We start from the raw sequence: 19,911 nt of genomic DNA, 5'->3' as shown, positions 1-19,911 counted from the left end.
ATGGACTTGGACTGGACTGGGTTGGGATGCTTTCTCAATGTTCAATTGCTGTTGTATATAAATCTCTTTCTTATACACATATATGTGTTCATGGATTTGTTTCTCTAGTCTACCCAGACCGACACAACATGTTATCAGTTAAGTTATACTCTCAATCTCTTCGGAGTGGTGTCTTATAAAGGGGGAGAACAAACACAGAATATCACACACAGAGAGGAGATAGCAGGCAGAGATCAGTCTACAAGGAATGCCAAGAAATACCTAGGGCTATCAGAAACTGAAAGAGACAGAATCATTTCCTCCTACTCGAAGAGTAGGAACCTGGCCATGACCATGGCCTGACTTTGAGCTAGCTTCTAGAAAGAAGTTTCAGTGTTTTGTCACTTGACTACTCACTAAAAGGTCAGCAGTTTGAATGCACCATCCACTGTCCAGGAGAAAGAGGTGACAGTTTGTATCCTAGAAGAGTACAGCCTTGGAAGCCCATGGGGCAGTTCTCCTCTGCCCCATTGGGCCACCATGAGTTGGCATCAATGGCTAGAGGTAAGCATACTCTGGGTTTGGTTTACATGCATTGGGTTGTTTGCAAAAACACTCATAAGTACTCACTATTGCTTTCCCCACACTTAAAGAGAAACCGAGGCTAGAGAAGTAAGTATAATCATCAGAGGCACATAGTTTACATGCAGGAAGTGCTATAAGAATACAATCCGCTTGACCCTAGAGAGCACTTTCCAGTAGAGTTCCCTAAAAGTAACAAGTCACAATTGATGCCTCCAATGACTTTATTTGGGTCACACAAACAAATTTATAAACAATGACTCACATCGTGAGAAAGTGGTTCCTGTTTTGGCTCTAATTTTCTACCCTTTTGATTACATCATGAAGAAAACGTCAGGTACTTGTACTTCCCTGCTTCTGAGAATGGCAAACTGACCAATCCCTGAGTTAGAGTCCTCTGCACCTTATTTGCATGCTCCAACCCAGTCGTTTGGTGGGAAATACAAAGATAATGGATGGAAGTACCTTGCAAATAAACTTCACTTCACTGCCTCTTCCTTTTAACAAAGAGAGCTTCTAGAACCTTAATAGGTAATTGGTTTCAGCTAGAATTTTAAAACATTGTTTGTTTACTTTTCTTGCAGTTGCTTTCAACTTGGGAGAGTGATGGTAGCTTTCTATTTACTATTTACCATGTTTTTATAAAACCACCCTCTTAAAAATGTCAGAAAATCTGTTTATTTAAAGAATCATACTCCTTGCAGGTACTGTACACAGATAAACCACGGAAACTTGAAATTTGTTTGGGAAACTCTGCACCGACTGGTTGTTGTTATTAACTACTTCTACTGAATCATGACGACCTCCGTGTGCAGAGTAGAAAACTTCAGAGGACTTTCAATGTTGTGCCTTTGGAAAGCAGATTGTCAGTCCGGTCTTGGAGTTGTCTCTCAGTGGGTTTGAATGGTTACTCTTTTGGGAATGGTTAACCATTTGTACCAAGTTACTTGGTTCAAGTAGGAGTGCCAACAAGTTCTCCAAAAACTCAAATTAACTGCCATTGAGTAGATTGTGACCTGTTTGGACCGAGTGGAACTGTGCTTGTGGGTTCCTGAAAGGGTTCATCTTTACAGGAATGGAAAGTGTTCTACTGTAACAATTCTACTGTAGCAGCCGGTGATTCCCAACCTGCTACCTTGAGGAGCAGCACATACCCACAGGGTTCCTTCCATCAGGTAGTGTATCCAATTTTAGCAACATCCGAAACATTCTAACAAATTAGAAAATTGTTAGTAATGTCCAAGTTCTCTTTCAAAGAGGGAGGAAAGCAAGCCCAGAATTTCTAGAACAGCACATGCCAGGGCAGAGAGAGACAAGTTCATTGGAAACTGGGTCCTGTGCTAAGTACAGTCCTTACCCACGGTAGTGGGCTGGGAATTTGATTCTGTTTTACAATGTGTCTAGCAAATCCTCCGAATCTAGGTTTTATATATAAAATTTGGATAGTTTGTTTCCATCAATAGAAAAGAAAGAAAGAAAGAAGACTAGTCTCGGTTCCTTGGCAGAAGATTTTGCAGTTGCCAGGGGACAGTACAAGACGTGGTGTTCTTAATTCATAGGGGAGGGAATAATCCTGGGCATCAGGCATTGCGGGAGGGGAGGCTGGGACACAGATGGGAGCAGGGAGGAACTGTAATCAGAGAAGCAGGCATATCCAGGATCAAAAAGAGCATGTGCAGAACGAAAAACCAAGTTGACATCACTGACATAATTGGCGAAACTGTTACCAGGGGTTAAATTAAGCGAGGTGCCCAGGAACTACAGCTGTTAAGATTTATTTTGGTTGCATGTGATGGGAATTGTTATTTCGCAGCCTGACAGCCTTAAGATGCAACCTGGGAAGCTCTGGTCGACTCTTGGCAATCCAAAGGGTAGGCCTCCTGGTTCTATCCCTATCCCAGTATAACCAGCAAAGGGGTCAGCGGGGCAAGGGGCGTTGCTTCGGTGGGTGGGAAGACGGCACTGCGCTCTTCTCCCAAACATATCTAAACAGCAACCGAGTGAACTTGCACCATGCCAGGAGACCATCACTTGGTTAGATCAAGTGTAACGCTTCCCTTTTGGTTACTGCTGTTGTAATTTCCGACAAGCCTAGGGACGCCAGTCCTGCCTTGTCCCTGAGACCCCGCCCCTGACCCCAGCCGAGCCACAAAAGGCAGGGCTGGTCCAGCCGGGCCGGCGCCCCGCCCCCGCCCCAAACGTCGCAGCGCTGCAGGGAAAGGAGGCGGTCCCGCACGGGGGCGGAGTCGGCTTCGTTTTTCCGCTCTCCGCCCAGCCGGTGACGTCCAACTGAAGCGGATCGGGGCCCCGGGCGTCGAGACAGCCCCTTGTTTTTTTCCCCTTTATGCCACGTCCCAACCATTGACGTGAGCCCACTCTTCAGGTTCTGATTGGATGGTTAGATTCCTCTGCAAAAGTCCTTCTAACGGATTGGTCGGAGCTGGGGTGAGGGCGGAGCCTCCTCCCTCTCGGCCTTCACATCTGCCGCGGCGCAAGGGGCGGGACGCGCCGCCGCCACCCCTGCTTCCGCCGCCGCCGCTGCGGCCGCCAGCCCCTGCGCGTTCCGCGGGGGAGGAGTCGGAGGCGGAGAAGAAGGCGGTGGTGGCGGGTGGAGGATCGAGCGCTGTTCTCGCTCCGGAGCTCCGCACATTCGGTGAGGGGATTTTTTTTCAACTGTCCTCTGGTGATGTTGGGAGTGCGGGGGGTCGGGGCAAGGAAAGTGCTCCCCCGGCGCCTCGATTTGTTGCGTTCGCCCCTCTTGGAAGCAGCGCGGCCTGCCCCGGGGCCGCCGCGCCGGCCATGGTGGGTGGGGTTGCTGGCTGCGAGAGGCCTTGGCCGCCTCTTGGGCCTGGCCCAGCACGGACCTGGGGCCCAGCTTGTGTCCGGGGCCGCTGCCCGGAGGATGACATCGGTCGGTGTCGAGGGGCTCCGCCACCTGCCTCTTCCTGCTGCCTGCTCTGCTGTCCTTGGTTCTTGGGCCAAGGACCCCCGCACCGCAACCTCTCTTCCCACACGTACCCCGGATCGTGACCGTGCCCCCCACTAACACCCGCAGCCGCCTCCCCTGCCCACCTCCTGCCATCCCGCATAGCGCTCCTCGGTCTTACGCCACAGGCCTGCAGCCCCCTCCCCCGAAAAACCGTCCGCGATCCTGGTCGCCCTGGTGGGTGCATGGCCATGTCCCCAGGCTGTCAGCGGCTCTCAGGCCCGGAGATGCCCCGCACCGACCACAGCCCTGCTCTGCTCCCCGTGCGAGCACCATTCCAGCAGGGCTTCTCCCCGGGAGAGATGTCAGGGCTGGCGTCTGCACCTTCACAGTTGGCCTCCCTGAGCTTACTGTGTGATCATCATTTTGCGCACACTCAAAATGGTGAGTTTAAAGCCGCTCAGACCAAGTTGAAGGAGAAGGGGAGGAAGAATGATCTATTTGAAGACTTGCCCCAGGCATTTAAAAACAAAATAAAAACTCATACATCTGGATCGACACTCCTTTAAGTCTGTTCTGTGAAGTTGACCCTTTTTTTTAAGGTTTCATATTATTTCCATTATTTTTATCATAAACTATTGGTCAGTTATAGTTCTTTAAAATGGCACTCACCTTGGCTGAAGACTTACCTACCATTTGAAGAATATGCAAATACACCGGAAGATAACGGAAATAAACGATTAAACAATTTTTGCCGTTCTGAAATCATGTAATTTTTATATGAATACATTTAATGTTTTTACTCAATTACAGGCATGCAAGCTTGCTGTAAAATCCAAACGATATTTTGAAACAAACTGTTACATAAAATGTGACAAACTTTCTTCACTCCTCCGTCTCACTCTAGTGTGTAGCGTTAACAATTCAGTGTGATCTTTAAAAATGCTTTTACAAAACTTAGGGTGGGGAGTTCATACCAAACACATAGAAGGATCACGTGCTTTTTCACTTAAATTACCTATCGTGAACGTCTTTCCTCGTTATATAGAGGCCCAACTGTTTTAAAGGCCAAGGAGTCTTTCATTAACTTAACCATCCCTTTCCGATAAACCAGAACCCAGACTCTTTGCCATGGAAATCAATTCCAACTCATAGTGACCACCATAGATCATTTAAATTAATTGCAGCTATTTTTGCTGTCAATGAAGCTTTCTATATTAACTTTTTAATCTAATGATTAGTTTTTAACCACAAACTTTAAAAATCACACTTAGAATCTAAATAGTATTGAAGAATGTACGGTAAAAAGTACAAGTCCCCCATTAGTCTTACTTTAATCTCAACTATTAACCATCAGTAAACTTTCTCTGGGTTGTTATTTCTACACTATTGCATCCTAGAAATGGAATTTCAAGGACATATTTTAAAAATTGAGAACATTTTTCCCTACTTAATATCTTTTTATCTTCACCAGTAATCATAGCAGTTTATTTCTAGTTCTTCCTAGAGATCAATTTTAGATGCAACTTGTAAAATGAAAAAATCCTTAAGTGAATTTGAATGGTGGTGTCTTGAAATTTCTGATTGGTTTGGAAGTAACTTAACCTTATTGGTTTGAAAAGTGGTATATCTGTTTTAGTTAGATCTTTATGTTCCTAGAGAAAGTTTTATACTAGTTTTTTTCTTTCCCTTCTCATATATAATATGCCTTTTATTAGTATTCCTAGCTATTTAATGATTTGATTCCTGGTAGATGGAGAGACTTCAGTAACATGTTCTCCATGTTTTCCTCTGATTGTAGCTTTTTGATTTTCTGTATTTATCATGCTTTTATTTAATTGGGTTGATCAACTCACCGACATCAAGTCACTTCCAACTCTTAGTTGACCCTATAGGACAGTGTAGGGACCCCCTTGGGGGTTCTGAGACCACAGCTTTACTGGAATAGGAAACTTCATCTTTCTCCTGAGGAGCTGCTGGTAGTTTTGAACTTCAAACCTTTCGGTTAACAGCCCAATGTGTAACCCACTACGCTTGTCTATAAAGATCATCTATTTTGTGATTTCCTTTTCAGCTTTTATAAATATTTTTCTCATTGATTTGGCTATTTATACATCCTGTGTATAAATGCATAATAGCAATACTACTAGAAATTTGTCATATTTTGAACTTTCAGGAGAGTTTCTGATGTTTTAGTATACTTTATGTTTATGGAAACTATGAAAAATAGCTAATATTTAGTTAATATGGTACACTTTTTTTGGCTTTACCAGAAGATCGATATTTTTCATATCTGTGTGTTGACCTTTTAAAAACCATAAATATGGGTTGACTTTTATTAGGTGTTTTCAGAGATCTTTCTAGATAGATATAAATAGGTGTCATTAGTATTCCTTAGTTCATACTTTCCTAAACCACCTTTTAAAAATAATCAACTTTACTGAGGATAATTAACATGTAACATATAATGCACTGTTTATTGGGTTTTGCCTATTGTGTGAGCATGTAACTAGTATACTGAAATCAAGAGTAAAATATTTTCATCATCACAGTCAAGTTACAGGTTTCCATCATCCTCAAGTTCCCCTTCTGCCCCTTTTCAGTCAATTTGCTTTCACTCTCAGCCCCAGGAATCACCGCCCCCCATACACACACTGTCAATTAGTTTAATTTATTAGAGAATTTTATATAAATTAAATTATCTAATATGAATTTTTTGCATCTGGCTTTTACGCTAAGAATGATATTTTTGGTATCAACTATATATTTGTTACATTTAACTACTGGACCAGGGTACTAACTTACCATAAATTGCTTAGACCGTTTCACCTGTATATGGACATGTGGATTCCAGTTTGAAGCTGTTGTTAATAAAGCTATTACCATTTATTTATGATTATTGTGAGGATATTAATGAATTTCTTGGGCAAATACCTAGAAATAGAACTGTTGATTGGTATCATAGGCGCACGCATACCTTTGTGAGTTTTCCAAAGTGGCTGTGCCATTTTCATTATGCACTAACAACGTGCAACAGTGTCAGTTTGCTTTGTATCCTCATCAACACTTGATATTGTGTAACTTTATATTTTTACGCTTCTTATAGCTAAGTAGTGGTATAACACTGACATTTTAGTTACCATTTTCTGGATGATTAAAGGTGTTCAATATCTGCCCATGTGCTTATGTGTTATTTGTTTATCATCGTTTGTGAAGTGTCCAAATCTCTGCCTTTATTTTTTAAGTCATATTTTCTGTTTCATACTGTTATACAATTGTATAATTTAATATAATTTTACAATATACAATTATACAGTTGTAAAATGTATTGACATATTCTTTGTGTAGGATGTTTGTTAAATGCACACACATGCACAAAAACTTGCCTTCTCATTTTCTTAACTTTGTTAAAGAGAAGGAATTTTAAGTTTTGATCAATTGCAATAATAATGTGCTTTTGTGTTCTATCTAAGAGCTCTTTGTCCCAAGAAACATGTGAATTTCCGCTATTTCCTCGTAGGAATTTTAGAGATTTGGTTCTGATGTCAGGGTGTGACACTCATTTTGAGTTAACTTCTGTGTGATACATGTAAAGCGTGTACATGTGAAGAGGGTGGTACACGACCCCATTTATTTTTTAATGGAAAATTAGCTTTTATAGGACCATTTATTGGGAATACTTTCCTCTCCCCATTAAATTTACGTTGTACAAGTTCAGTTGAAGATAGTTGTTAGTCTGTTTCTTGTTTTACATTGTACATGTTCAGTTGAAGATAGTTGTGAGTATGTTTCTTGAATTTGAAGGTTGTTTGAAAAGTTCTCAACATTATCAGTCCTAGCATTTACATTTCCATCTCTTGAAGTTTTTCATCTGTTTATCCAAGTTTTACATCTTTTCTTCTATAGCCTTTATCTGTAATCAATTTCTTCTCTGATAGTTTCAGTATCCGATGCTGTTGAGGCTTTGTCTCTTGTCAGGTTTTGTCGCCCCTTCTCTTTATTGTCCTAAGGTTTTTAATTGAGTTGTAGGCATTATTGTATATGGATTAGGGCTGTGGTAAATCATGTTTATACCTGCATGAAAATGTGCCTCTTTTCTGCCGGATTTTCAATGCAGCAGGTTCTGATTTCAGCCAATCGGCAGTGTGGCTTTTTAAAGTGTGTTGTGAGCGTTACCATTAGAGCACGCAAACAGCCAGAGAACCAAACCCACTGCCACGAATTGAATCCGATTCATAGTGCCCCCAGATGACAGCAGAGCTGCCCCCTCGAGGTTCCTGAGAGTGTAGAACATGTCCCAATGGTAGACAGCCTGTTTCTGATGTTGGCTTCAGGTTCCTCTAACATTACCTTGTACTTAGTTTCATGGCGGTTAGCCCCTCAGAAGGCATCTTTCTCTGTGTACCTGTATCGTGAGGAGAAAGTCTCCACACCTATGCTAGCATGTTCTGTGGTAGATTCTTATTGCCCCCCCCCCCCCCGTAGCAGGTTTTGTGCCGGCAAGATGTTCCTCCATTGCTCTTAGTGGCAGAACCTCTAAGGGTATTGGAAGAGCATAGGCCAGGACCACAACCTATTTGACCCTCCAGTGGTACAGGCATTTTTCTTTTTGTCTTTCATTTTTTATATCCATCCTTTAGCCACACAGGACAGTGTGTGCTGGGTTTTGTGCATTGAGGTTTTCTTTTGTAGGGAAGTAGTGTTTAGGTACTTGTATAGGGAAGTTGGGTTAGGTAAGGCTTAATCTCATTGATGGTCACTTCCTCCAGACATATACCAATGAGGGACATTCTAATTGGTTTCCCAGCCTATCTCCAATATTTGTTTTAGAGAACCTTAGAAGTGTCTATTAGAAGTTACTTACTGTTATCCCAATCCACACTTGGTCTTGAGCAATTTAAAAATACAATTTAGCTCATTTTTATTCCATGTGTGGTATCCCATATTTTTAACTCCTCCCCTGCTGTCTTGTGAGTCATGTTCATGTCCTTCTCTACCTGAAAGGACCTGTCTTTTCTTCAAGTGTAGCCTGTTTACCCCGCTAACCTTAGAAATGTGATGGTTTCCAGAAGAGTCCTGACTGTCATGTAGCTGGCATTTTCTTGTTAGACTGAGAATGATAGTCCAGCTTTCTACATGCTACATAGAAGTTGAACTCTTACAGTGGTTTACTTCTAAGAGTACTTTTTAAATGATTGTGTTAAATAGAACTTTGGCTGTTTTCTATCTTTATTCCCAAGAAGTCCTAGTGATACCATGGTTACAAAATCCTTGGGTGCTAGCCTACTAGCAGCTTTAGGAGAGAAAGATGTGGACAGTCTGATCTGTAAAGATTTACCGTCTCGGAAACGAGGGCAGGATGCTCTGTCCATAGGCACACTATGAGTCATAATTAATCACAATAGTGTGCTTAGGTTTTCTTTATCTGTATCTATTTTTGCCCACCTATTTGTCTCTTTTGATCAGTCTGTCTTCAGCTTTATATTTTCTCTAGCTACTATAAAGGTCTTCTGTTTGACCTTGGTATTCTGCCATTTTCACCACAACACGCCAGTGGGAATCTTATTTTTACTTGTCCTGTTTGAAATATATGCATATATTTCTTGCATGACCCATTTTTGGCCATTGCATTTTAAACTATTGAAATTAATCTCATCACCTCCTTTATTCTCTTTTTTATTTCTTAGAATGTTAGTTGGAAATATGCTCTACTTTCTCATTTTATCCTCCGTATCTTGTAACTACTTTTTCATATTTTGTTTTTCTGTCTTATATCCTGGATTAAAACAATAGCCACTATTGTGCTAATAATACCTTTCCAGCTGTGTCTAATGTACTCTTTTACTCATCTGTTGAATTTTAATATTAATGACACATTGCATGCATAGATGTTTTATTTGGTCTTTCAGATCTGCTTGGTCATTTTTAATTCTCTTTGTTAGTCATACTATCAGTTTGTTTAATCTTAACATGATAAAGGAAAATTCTCATCTGATAGTAATAGTACATGAAGTCTTTGTAGGCATTTCCTTTTGCTTCTTGTTTTGCTAACTATTGCCAACTTTATTCCTTATGTATTTTGTTACTTAATTGTGTGCTCTTGGTTTTTAAATTTTTATGTATGGGAATTCTGAAAGTATGAGTTACAACAATGAGTAATTAGTTTTGCTTCTGTCAGAGACTGACAAACACTATGCCCTGAGAATAAGCAATATCCTCAGCTTGTGGTTTGGGGTCTTGTGCAGAGAGTAAGGGTTCAGCCAAAAATATGGATAGAGTTTGTGCATATTACTACATCCTCTCCCTCATCCATCCGTACCTCCAACCTAGAACTAAGTCTTTTTTATTAATAGTTAAAATTGGAAGGATTCAGTAGACCAGCTTGTCGTCATATTGTTGGAAATAGAAATTGAGAAGTTAAATATTTCTAGTATCTTGTCCTGTGTGTATATTCCTAATTTCTTAATATTTACCTCAGTTATTAGAAAGCATTTATCTCCGTTATTAGGAAATGACAGTATGTTTTAGTTCATGCTCAGTTTTCATTGTGCCTTTTATTTTAGTGTAATTATTCATTGGATCTCCTTCTATGCTTAAAAATGCCTCATTCAAAAGTATCTTACTCTAGGGAACCTAGTTTTAACTGACCCATGATCCTATCAACATCTAACCTGTAGCCAACCTATAGTGACTCTAGGACAGAGTAGAAATTTCTCATAGGGTTTCTAAGGTAGTAAATCTTTATTGAAGCAGACTGCCACATCTTTTTCCTGTAGAGGATTAGTGGGTTCAAACTGCTAACCTTTTAGTTAGCACTTAAGTTTTCAACAAGTGTGCCATCAGAGCTGTCAGTGATGCAAAAAGGATATTAAAAAATGAAGGGGGGGCGATTATAAACAAAATTTAAGGATGTAAAAGAAAATTTGGAAAACCAAAAAAATTGGAAGAACTAAAAACCACTAATGAACTACAGATTGAAATACCACTTTTAACACTTGGAGTTACTTTCTTTATTGAAATGAACATATATAAATATAAGTTATAGTTATGTAATCTAATAAAATGATCGCATATTGAATACAGTATAAATATCAACCACATCAAGACATAGAGCATTACCACACACCCTATTTCTTTTTTTTAACATTTTATTAGGGGCTCATACAACTCTTATCACAATCCATACATATACATACATCAATTGTATAAAGCACATCTGTACATTCTTTGCCCTAATCATTTTCAAAGCATTTGCTCTCCACTTAAGCCCTTTGCATCAAGTCCTCTTTTGCTCCCCTTGTTGCTCTGTTGCACGCCCTTAGTGTTTCGCCCTGACACACACCCTTTTTCTTCCTTTGAATGTTATTTCCTTTCTAAAGGCAGTTATTCTTTTTGATAGGATTATAATAGATTAGTTTTGTTTAAATTTATAAAAATTAAACATACAGCTTGAACTTTTTTCTTTTTTGTATTTTCACTTCATACATTAGTGAGATTCATTTATAGTGTGTGTTAATAAAAGTTTGTTTTGTTGCGGTGTAGTATACTATCTATAAATGTTCCTTATTCACCCATTGTACAGGTAGGTGCTTCACATTCAGATTGTTCCTTAAATGTTCTGTGTCTTGTGTATCACCCCAACACATGCCAATACATATAAAAGTATTGGCTGTAGGAAGCAGTCATGATAATGGTGAGTACAATGAATTAAAAAGCTATTTATACTGTACATAAAAAGTTGTCGTTTACAAATATACAGGAATAGTTCTGTCTTGTCCTATGTCCTATATGCTGAGTTGGAAATAATCCATAGCAGTGCGGTTGAGGCGTTTGGTTTTATGAAGTGAACAATATGAAAAACAGCAGGGGAATAAATGGAGTCCATTCTTAAAAGATTCTTGCATTGCTGTTAGGTGCCATCAAGTAGGCTGACTCATAGCGACCTCATCTACAACAGAGTGAAATCATTCCATTTCTTTGTTGTCTCTCTGCCCGGCATGATGGCTGTCCTTCACCTGGGCTGGCGTCTCCTGACAAAATGTTCAAAGTACATGAAGTGAAGTCTTGCTGTCTTTGTGTCTAGTAGAATGCTGGTTGTATGTCTTCTAAGAGAAAGATGTTCATTCTGTCAGCAATCCATAGTTCTTTCAGGATCCTTTGACATCACTGTAATTCATATTTGTCAATTCGTCTTCCTTATTCAGTGTCCAGCTTTCACATGTGTATGAGGCAATAGAAAATACTATGGCTTGGGTCAGGCGTATCTTGGTCCTCAAAGTAATATTCTTGCTTTTGAACACTTTAAACTGGTCTTGTACAACAGATTAGCCAATGTAGTGCATCCTCTGATTCTTGACCGCTGCTTCCATGAGCATTGATTATGGATCCAAGCAAGATGAAATCCTTGACAACTTCCATCTTTGCTCCATTTACCAGGATGGTACTTACTGGTCCGGTTGTAAAGATCTTGGTGTACAATCTATTGAGTTGTAATCTGAACTGAAGGCTGCAAATTTTTAAAAAATCATTTTATTGGGGGCTCGTACAATTCTTATCAGAATCCCTACATACATCCATTGTGTCAAGCACATATGTACATTTGTTGCCATCATCATTCTCAAAACATTTGCCTTCTATTTGAGCCCTTAATATCGGCTCCTCATTTTCCCTCCTCCCTCCCCGCTCCCCTCTCCCTCATGAACCCTTCATAATTCATAAATTATTATTACTTTGTCATATGTTACACTGTCTGATGTCTCCCCCACCCTCTTCTCTGCTGCCCATCCCCTAGGGATGAGGCTATATGTAGATTCTTGTAATCAGTTGCCTTTCTACCCCACATTCCCTCCACCCTCCAGGCATCACCACTCTCACCACTGGTCCTGAAGGGGTCATCTGTCCTGGATTCCTTGTGTTTCCAGTTCCTAGTGTACATCCTCTGGTCTAGTCAGAGTTGTAAGGTAGAATTGGGATAATGATAGTGGTGGGGTGGAAGCATTTAAGAACTGGAGCAAAATTATGTTTCATTGTTGCTACCCTGAACCCTGACTGGCTCATCTCCTCCCCATAACCCTTCAGTAAGGGGGTGTCCAGTTGCTTACTGATGGGCTTTGAGTCTACTCTGCACTCATCCACATTTGCAATGATATGATTTCTTGCTCTTTGATGCTTGATACCTGATCCCTTTGACAGCTCATGGTCACACAGGCTGGTGTGCTTCTTCCCTGTGGGCTTCGTTGCTTTTGAGCTAGATGGCCACTTGTTTATCTTCAAGCCTTTAAGACCCCAGATGCTTTATCTTTTGATAGCCGGGCACCATCAGGCTACAATTCTTGATCTGCACCAGCAAGTGCTTCAAGTCTTTCTCATGTTTACCAAGCAGGGTTGTTTCATCTGCATATTCATCTACATATTGTAGGTTGTTAATAAACCTTCCTGCTCTCATTCATTGTTAAGATAATAGTAATAGAACTAATTTTAGATGGAAAGTAGGAGCAATGATCACACCTTCAGAAAAGGTCACACTGAAGTGGATTTGCCCTAGCATATTTATTCCCGACTGGCACAGGATTAGAGTAATTCACCTGCCAGAAGAAAACACTCTAAAGAAATAAAAGTATCAATAACCTATAAGAAATAGTATTCAACAAATAAGGATACATTTTGTAGTCTTTGGGGAGCCAGTAGGACAGAGGAGAACTTTACAAAGGAGTCCTGAAGCCCTGCTCCTGCAGTGCCAACCCACCAGTCACTCCAATGGAGAAAGATGAGGTTTTCTGCTCTCCTAGTAACGATTTAAAGCAGTTCTTTTCTGCCCTACAGGGTCAGTACGAGTCAGAATTTACTTGATGCTAGTAGTTCATTGTTACTTCCTTCCATGACCAGACAGCATCATCTTTCTGCTGTGAAAGAATGGCACTAAAATGAAAATCAAAAAAGCTAATCAAGAAAAATGATGAGAAAAGTGAAAATAATAGTTGATAAACTTAAGCTCAACTCTGATAATTTAAATAAATGTAGATTGCTTAAGCACTTTAAGGAAAAGATAAAGATTGTGGGGCTTTTTAAATGAGTAAGATCCATTTTAAGTGTTTAAGAAAAACAATTTTAATGCAAAGACACAGATGAGTTGAAAATAAGGAATAAAATTTGTGGGAACACAGACCAAAAGAAAGCGTGTGTGTGTGTGTTTTCAGTATTTATGTTTGGTGGTTAAAATTTAGATTTTTAAAGACTAATTTTCTGAGAGATGGTCCATTCCAAATTAGCATTTATAAACAAATGCATGTTATAGCCACAGGTATGCTACTACCAGCAAAAAGGAATAGCCTGCTTACTTGAAGATGAATGGCAGAACTATTTTTAAATCATGTTTTCTTGTTTTTAATTCATCCTGTGACTGGGGAATTTTGTGATTTCTAAATAGGAGGTCAGTTTGCAGGTCCTGCCATTCTATTTCACATCTTAAACTCTTGTAACCTTTTAGATTCCATAATTAAACCCCACTTCATTTCCTAAAGAAATGACTTTTCACTTCCACTGCCATTCATCATTCTGAATGTTTGTCATTCTTTCAAAAATAAGTTATCATGTTTACTGAATTAGTAATAAGCACATTTTGTGATTTCTGTCATCAAATGAAATTTACTGGCATCTGGTTGATTTCCACTCATAACAACCCTTTGCAGGGTTTCTGAGACTTTAAATCTTTTGTGGGAACAGAGAGCCCCACTTTCTCCAATGGAGTTGCAGGTAGATTTGAACTGTCAACCTTTCGGGTAGCAGTCCAATGCTTACCCAACAGTTTTACCAAGATTCTGTATTTTGGTACGTAGAACATTGAGTTTTCCTTTTTATTTTTTCTATTGAAACTTATGCTTTCTTTTCCTGACTAATCTCTGCTTCTGCTTTTTCTGAGCTGATTTCAACCTTGTATCTCAAAGAGGGCGAGGAGCTCAAAGACCATCTTTTTTATGCTAGATTGAGTGGGGTCTTCCTAACTAGGAGATAAATTGACAGGTCTTCATTTTATTTTCTAATTGGTTGATATTTTATTCTTTTATCTCAATTTGCCTTTGATTCCCTCTTAGTATCTCTCACCTTACCAAATTACACTTCATGTAAAGTATAGAAAATCTTTATTGGTCTAAAGGAGGGGGCCTCACACTGTTTAAACAAGGGCCAGTTCACTCTCCCTCAGGCCCGTTGGAGGGCCGGACTATAGTTTTAAAAAAACTATGAACAAATCCCTATGCACACTACACATATCTTATTTTGAAGTAAAAAAACAAATGGGGCAAAAATATCCAGTGGGCTGGATAAATGTCTCCGGCGGGCCGCATGTGACCCGCGGGCCGTAGTTTGAGGACGCCTGGATGTGTTAGATACAAACTTTTTCAGTTCCTTCCTCTCATATTTTTATCTCTCTCTTGTTTCCATATGATTTTTGTTTTTGTTGTTAAATAGTTTGTAACAGTTTTAAATAGTATAAAACTTAGGAACATTTAATGAAACTGGCTTTATCATAGCAAATTCCCAATACAGTATAGGATTTTTTTGATGGTTAAAGATCCATTTCTGATTACATACAGTTTATATCAGGGTTTTGCCTTTTCATATAATTTTTCGTATATACTGACATTTTAAGTTTTATTCCGCTTCACTATATGTATCCCAAAAAAGGAAGGCGCTAGAGAAGAGTAATATTTAGGCATGCTTCACCTCCTTTCAGATGACCTCCATATGTTGCTATGGAAACAAACCCAGTCCTTTCAGAAGTGGTAAGAGTTTTATTTCTTTAACTGTTCTTTTTCTTGTGTAGCTTTCTGAGGCTTGTGAGTCTAGTAGTTGATAGTGGATTATTTGCTTTGTTGCAATTCACTTTAGATTTATATGCTACTGCTATTTATATTGATATATAAAATTATCATCTCAGTTCTTAGTGTAGACCTACAGGTTAGAAAACAAGATTACTATTTTACAATCTCGTTTATATATAATCAATCAAATGTGCTTGTTGTGGGTAATGAATGTAGAGGTAGATTTTTAAAATTATACAAGTGTGAGAAATGATTTAAGTACATGCTTAGATACTTTATTACTCTTTTTAAGTATTTTACCTTAGCAACTGAAAATAGATGAGAGAATGTTAGTAAGCTAAACTAAACTGTAGTTGGTTCTAACGAGCATTGAACAGCTTTCTAGTAGCATTGCCATGATTTATCATGAGCTAGCCTTTTCTTGGTCAAAAAGTTGTTTCTGATGGTGTAGCTTACAGGATTGATAATACAGAACCCTAGTGGTGCTATGGGTTGGACCTTGGGCTGCTACTGCAAGGTTGCTGTTCCTGTGTACCCAGCTGCAGCTTCAGAACAAGATGAAGCCATGTGCTCCCGTGAAGATGTAAGGTCTTCGAAAGTGTTTCTAGGGTTGCCATGGGGTGGAGCCAACTTGATGACAGGGAGATTTTGTAATAGGTGAAAAATTTTTTAAGTTTTGTGCTTATGAAATAACTAAAAGGAAATGCAAGCTAGAGTATCAATAGGCTAGATAAGTTATTTTAAAATAATTGAAGAAAAAAATTTAGGGGAGTTTGGAGGCCTATAAATCTTTACTAAGCCTCTGAAAATATAAAATCAGTATTCCAATGAGCTTGGAAGGTACGTCATGGCTTTCCCCTTCAAATCTATTAATTGAATTATACTTTTCCTGATTTAAAATTTTTATGTAGAAAAGACATTTCAAAAGTACGTTATTTCTGATTTTCAGCACATGGACCAAAAGGCAGTCAAAGGATGGATCAAAAGATTATCAATTGAAAGTCTTACTCTGTAAGCTCAACTGTTTTCTCTCGCCCTGTGTATAAAATAGCATTTGACTCAGTTATAATCAAATTTAAAAGGTAGACATTTTGATCCAGCCAGTATTATTGTGATGAGTATATACTGGTGATAAGCAGACAGGAGGTACTGACTAATAATTCTGACATTGCCAACAAGCAAAAAGTCAGTGTAATGAGTTTCCATACTGCCAACCTACTGTGTAACTTGCCATGTTAGAAATAAGTTGTTATCATTGAATTGGTTCTGGCTTATAGTGACTTGTGTGCAACAGAAGGGGACACTGCCTGGTCCTGCACCATGGTCACAGGCATTTTCTATGAGCCCATTATTGCAGCTACTGTGTCACTCCATCTGGTCAAGAAAATAATGAGATCCATTCAAAGGGGGAAGTAAAATGTAATTTGGGGCAACATTATTAGAAAATCTTTGATCTGTAGCAGGTAGAAATATAAGAAAATTTGATATCTAAGTACATGTAAATTATTTTCTATGTTACCCATTTCAGTGTATTAAATTACCTCAAAGCTTAGTGGTTTGGTGTGTGTGTGTGTGTATATATATATATATATATATATATAATTTCAGTTTCTGTGCATCAGGAATTCAGGGGTAGCAGGCTGAGTGGTTTTGACTAGGGTCTTACATAGATTGCAATCAAGATTGCAGCTAATTGGGGTTTGATAGGCCATGGCTCCACTATCTAGAGGATGCATTTTCGTGGCTGCTGCCAGAAGGCTTGGTTTGTTGTGGCAGGAGGCTACAATTTCTCACCACTGGTTCTTTCCATGGAACTGCATTGAGTGATCTCATCCTATGGGAATTCGTTTCTCAGAGAGCGAGCGAGCGAGCGAGAGAGAGAGAGAGAGAGAGAGAGAGAGAGAGAGAGAACAAGGAAGAAGCCACAATACCTTTTGGGTCCTAACCTTGTACGCCACACCCCATCTCTTCTATCCTGTTCTCTTCATTAGAAGGGCGTCACTAAGCACAGTTCACATTGAACGGGAGAGCATTTTGGCTTCATAGCAAAGACTTTGTGGGCATATTTTAAAACATTCAAGTAGAAATAGGTTGATGGAAAACAAACCAACAGTATACAACCAGACAACAAAACAACAAAAACAAACCACTGACAAAGAACAAAACAAAACACTTCACAAAAGAAAAGCTTGTAGTTCGTTCAAGGATTGTTTGCTGGCCCTTAGAAGCGTGTTGTCTGGTTGTATGCTGTTGCTTTGTTTTCCTCTGTCTTGTTTTTGTGCATGTTAGTGTCTCCACAGGTCTGTCTGAATAGGACAGGCTGGATGAACTATCTGGAGGAAAAACAATGAGACCGACAGTTCGGGGGAGACTTGGGGTGGGGGAGGGGGAGGGGGTAAGGAAGTGGTGTTAACAAACACAGGGACAAGGGAACAACATGGGACCCAAAATGGTAGTGAGGGGGGAGTGGCAGGCCTGGTGGGGAATGATCAAGGGTAAGGTTGTGTAGAGAAGAGGTATAGCTGTAGCCCAGGTAGGGATGGAGCATGTAGTGGGGCAGGAGGAAAGTCAAGGGGATGGAGGAAGGAGCTGGGAGTCAAGGGGCATTTATGGAGGTCTAGACAAAGACATGTACATGCAAACATATATATGAGGATGGGGAAATAGATCTAAGTGTCTACATTTATAGGTTTAGTATTAAGGTGGCGGAAGGACCTTGGGCCTCTACTCAAGCACTCCCTCAATGCATGAATACTTTCTTTTATTAAATTTGCACTCTATGATGCTCACTCACTCAACACAACTGCTGAAGGCAAAGCGGGTGAACAAGTAAATGTGGTGAAGAAAGCTGATGGTGCCCGGCTATCAAAAGAGAGAGTGACTGGGGTCTTAAAGGCTTGAAGATAAACAAGCGGCCATCTAGCTCAGAAGTAATAAAGCCCACATGAAAGAAGCACACCAGCCGGTGTGATCACGAGGTGCCAAAGGGACCAGGTATAAGGCATCATGCAAAAAAAAAATATGTGTGTGTATATATGTATATGTGTGTGTGTGTGTGTGTGTGTGTGTGTGTGTATATATATATATATATACCATAGTGAATGAAGGGGGAAGTGCAGAGTGGAGACCCGAGGCCCAAGTATCGACCACTGGAGATCCCCTCACAGAGGAGTTTAGGAGAGGAGACGGGTCAGTCAGGATGCGATGTAGTACCGACGAAGAACACAGCTTTCCCCCAGATCCTGGATGCTTCCTCCCCACAACTACCATGATCCGAATTCTACCTTGCAGGGCTGGATAGGGCAGAGATTGTACACTGGTGCATATGGGAGCTGGAGGCACAGGGAATCCAGGGTGGATGATACCTTCAGGACCAGGGGTGTGAGGGGCGAGGCTGGGAGAGTGGTGGGTGAGTGGGTTGGAAAGGGGGAACTGATTACAAGGATTCACATGTGACCTCCTCCCTGGGAGATGGACGGCAGAGAAGGGGGAGAAGGGAGACTCCGGATAGGGCAAGATATGACAAAATAACAATCTGTGGATTATCAAGGGCTCATGAGGGAGGGGGGAGCGGGGAGGGAGGGGGGAAAAGAGGGCCTGATGCAGAGGGCTTAAGTGGAGAGCAAATGCTTTGAGAGTGATTAGGGCAAAGAATGTACGGATGTGCTTTATACAATTTATGTATGTATATGTGTGGATTGAGATAAGAGTTGTATGAACCCCTAATAAAATGTAAAAAAAGAAATAGGTTGATAATACTGAATTGGAGAAGCCACAATGTAAAACTCACAAATGTTAGGAAAGTATCGGACAAGCTCCATGACTAGCTGGTGACGCAGTGGGCTGAAGTGAGAGCGTACTGAAGGCAGCTCAGTGCAGGAAAGGAAGTGCCGGCCTCAGTGTCTTGTATTTAATCACATGTACCAGTGCCTATGCTGCTTACACGTTCACTGTCATCTCAGGTTTTCTTAATTATTTTAGCTGCAGTTGGCTTTCATTTGTTGAGTTGTGTGCTGTTACATGCTTCATCTCACTTAACTCTTTGAATTAGATCTTTATTCTCATTTTACAAGACATGATTAATACAAAGTGCAGTTAAGTGGTACCTAAGTGTCAGCATTGGAGTTTGAATTCAGGTACCCTGTATGAGTGGTTCTGGGGTTTTTTGTTTTAGTTTTGCATACTGCACAACCCCTTCTACATGCTATTTTTGTAAGTGTGGTATACTAGTTTTGCATGTTGCCAACTTAAATTCTATTGTTGGTTTTTGTTTTGTTTTCCCTGTCTAGTAGGTTTGCTGTTAAGTCTTTTCTCTTGGTGCCTAGTGATGTGGAGGTCTGGTTCCCAGCGGTTGATTCTCACCAGCCTACCTACTTACCCTGAGTTCCTAAAGCATCTCTTTTCCTAGCAGGATTCATGGATTCCTTCCTTGTTCTGTAAAGTGCTTTTCCCAATACAGGGAGTACTTTCCCCCCTCAGAGATCGCCGGTGTCAGGGTTTGAGGCCCCAGCCTTGGAGGTGCATGAGTCTGTCCAACCTGAAGAGACCACTCAGGTGGAGGAGGCCAACATGCTGCTACTGCATCTATTCTCCCCCATGGCTCAG

General features: G+C 40.3%; 1 protein-coding gene across 1 annotated transcript in view; it reads left to right on the top strand.

The window, feature by feature from the left end:
* The first annotated feature begins 3,063 nt into the window (after positions 1–3,063).
* PJA2 (praja ring finger ubiquitin ligase 2) overlaps positions 3,064–19,911 on the top strand; it is a 74,940-nt gene continuing 58,092 nt past the window's right edge. Inside the window, exon 1 of the mRNA XM_075541369.1 lies at positions 3,064–3,214. The gene's annotated coding sequence lies outside the window, so the exon portion shown is untranslated. The remainder of the gene's footprint in view (positions 3,215–19,911) is intronic.

The sequence above is a fragment of the Tenrec ecaudatus genome, chromosome 2, assembly GCF_050624435.1.
Source record: "Tenrec ecaudatus isolate mTenEca1 chromosome 2, mTenEca1.hap1, whole genome shotgun sequence".
Taxonomy (NCBI): domain Eukaryota; kingdom Metazoa; phylum Chordata; class Mammalia; order Afrosoricida; family Tenrecidae; genus Tenrec; species Tenrec ecaudatus.
The sequence above is the reverse complement of the archived record's forward strand: the minus strand, read 5'-3'. Positions and strand labels throughout refer to the sequence as shown.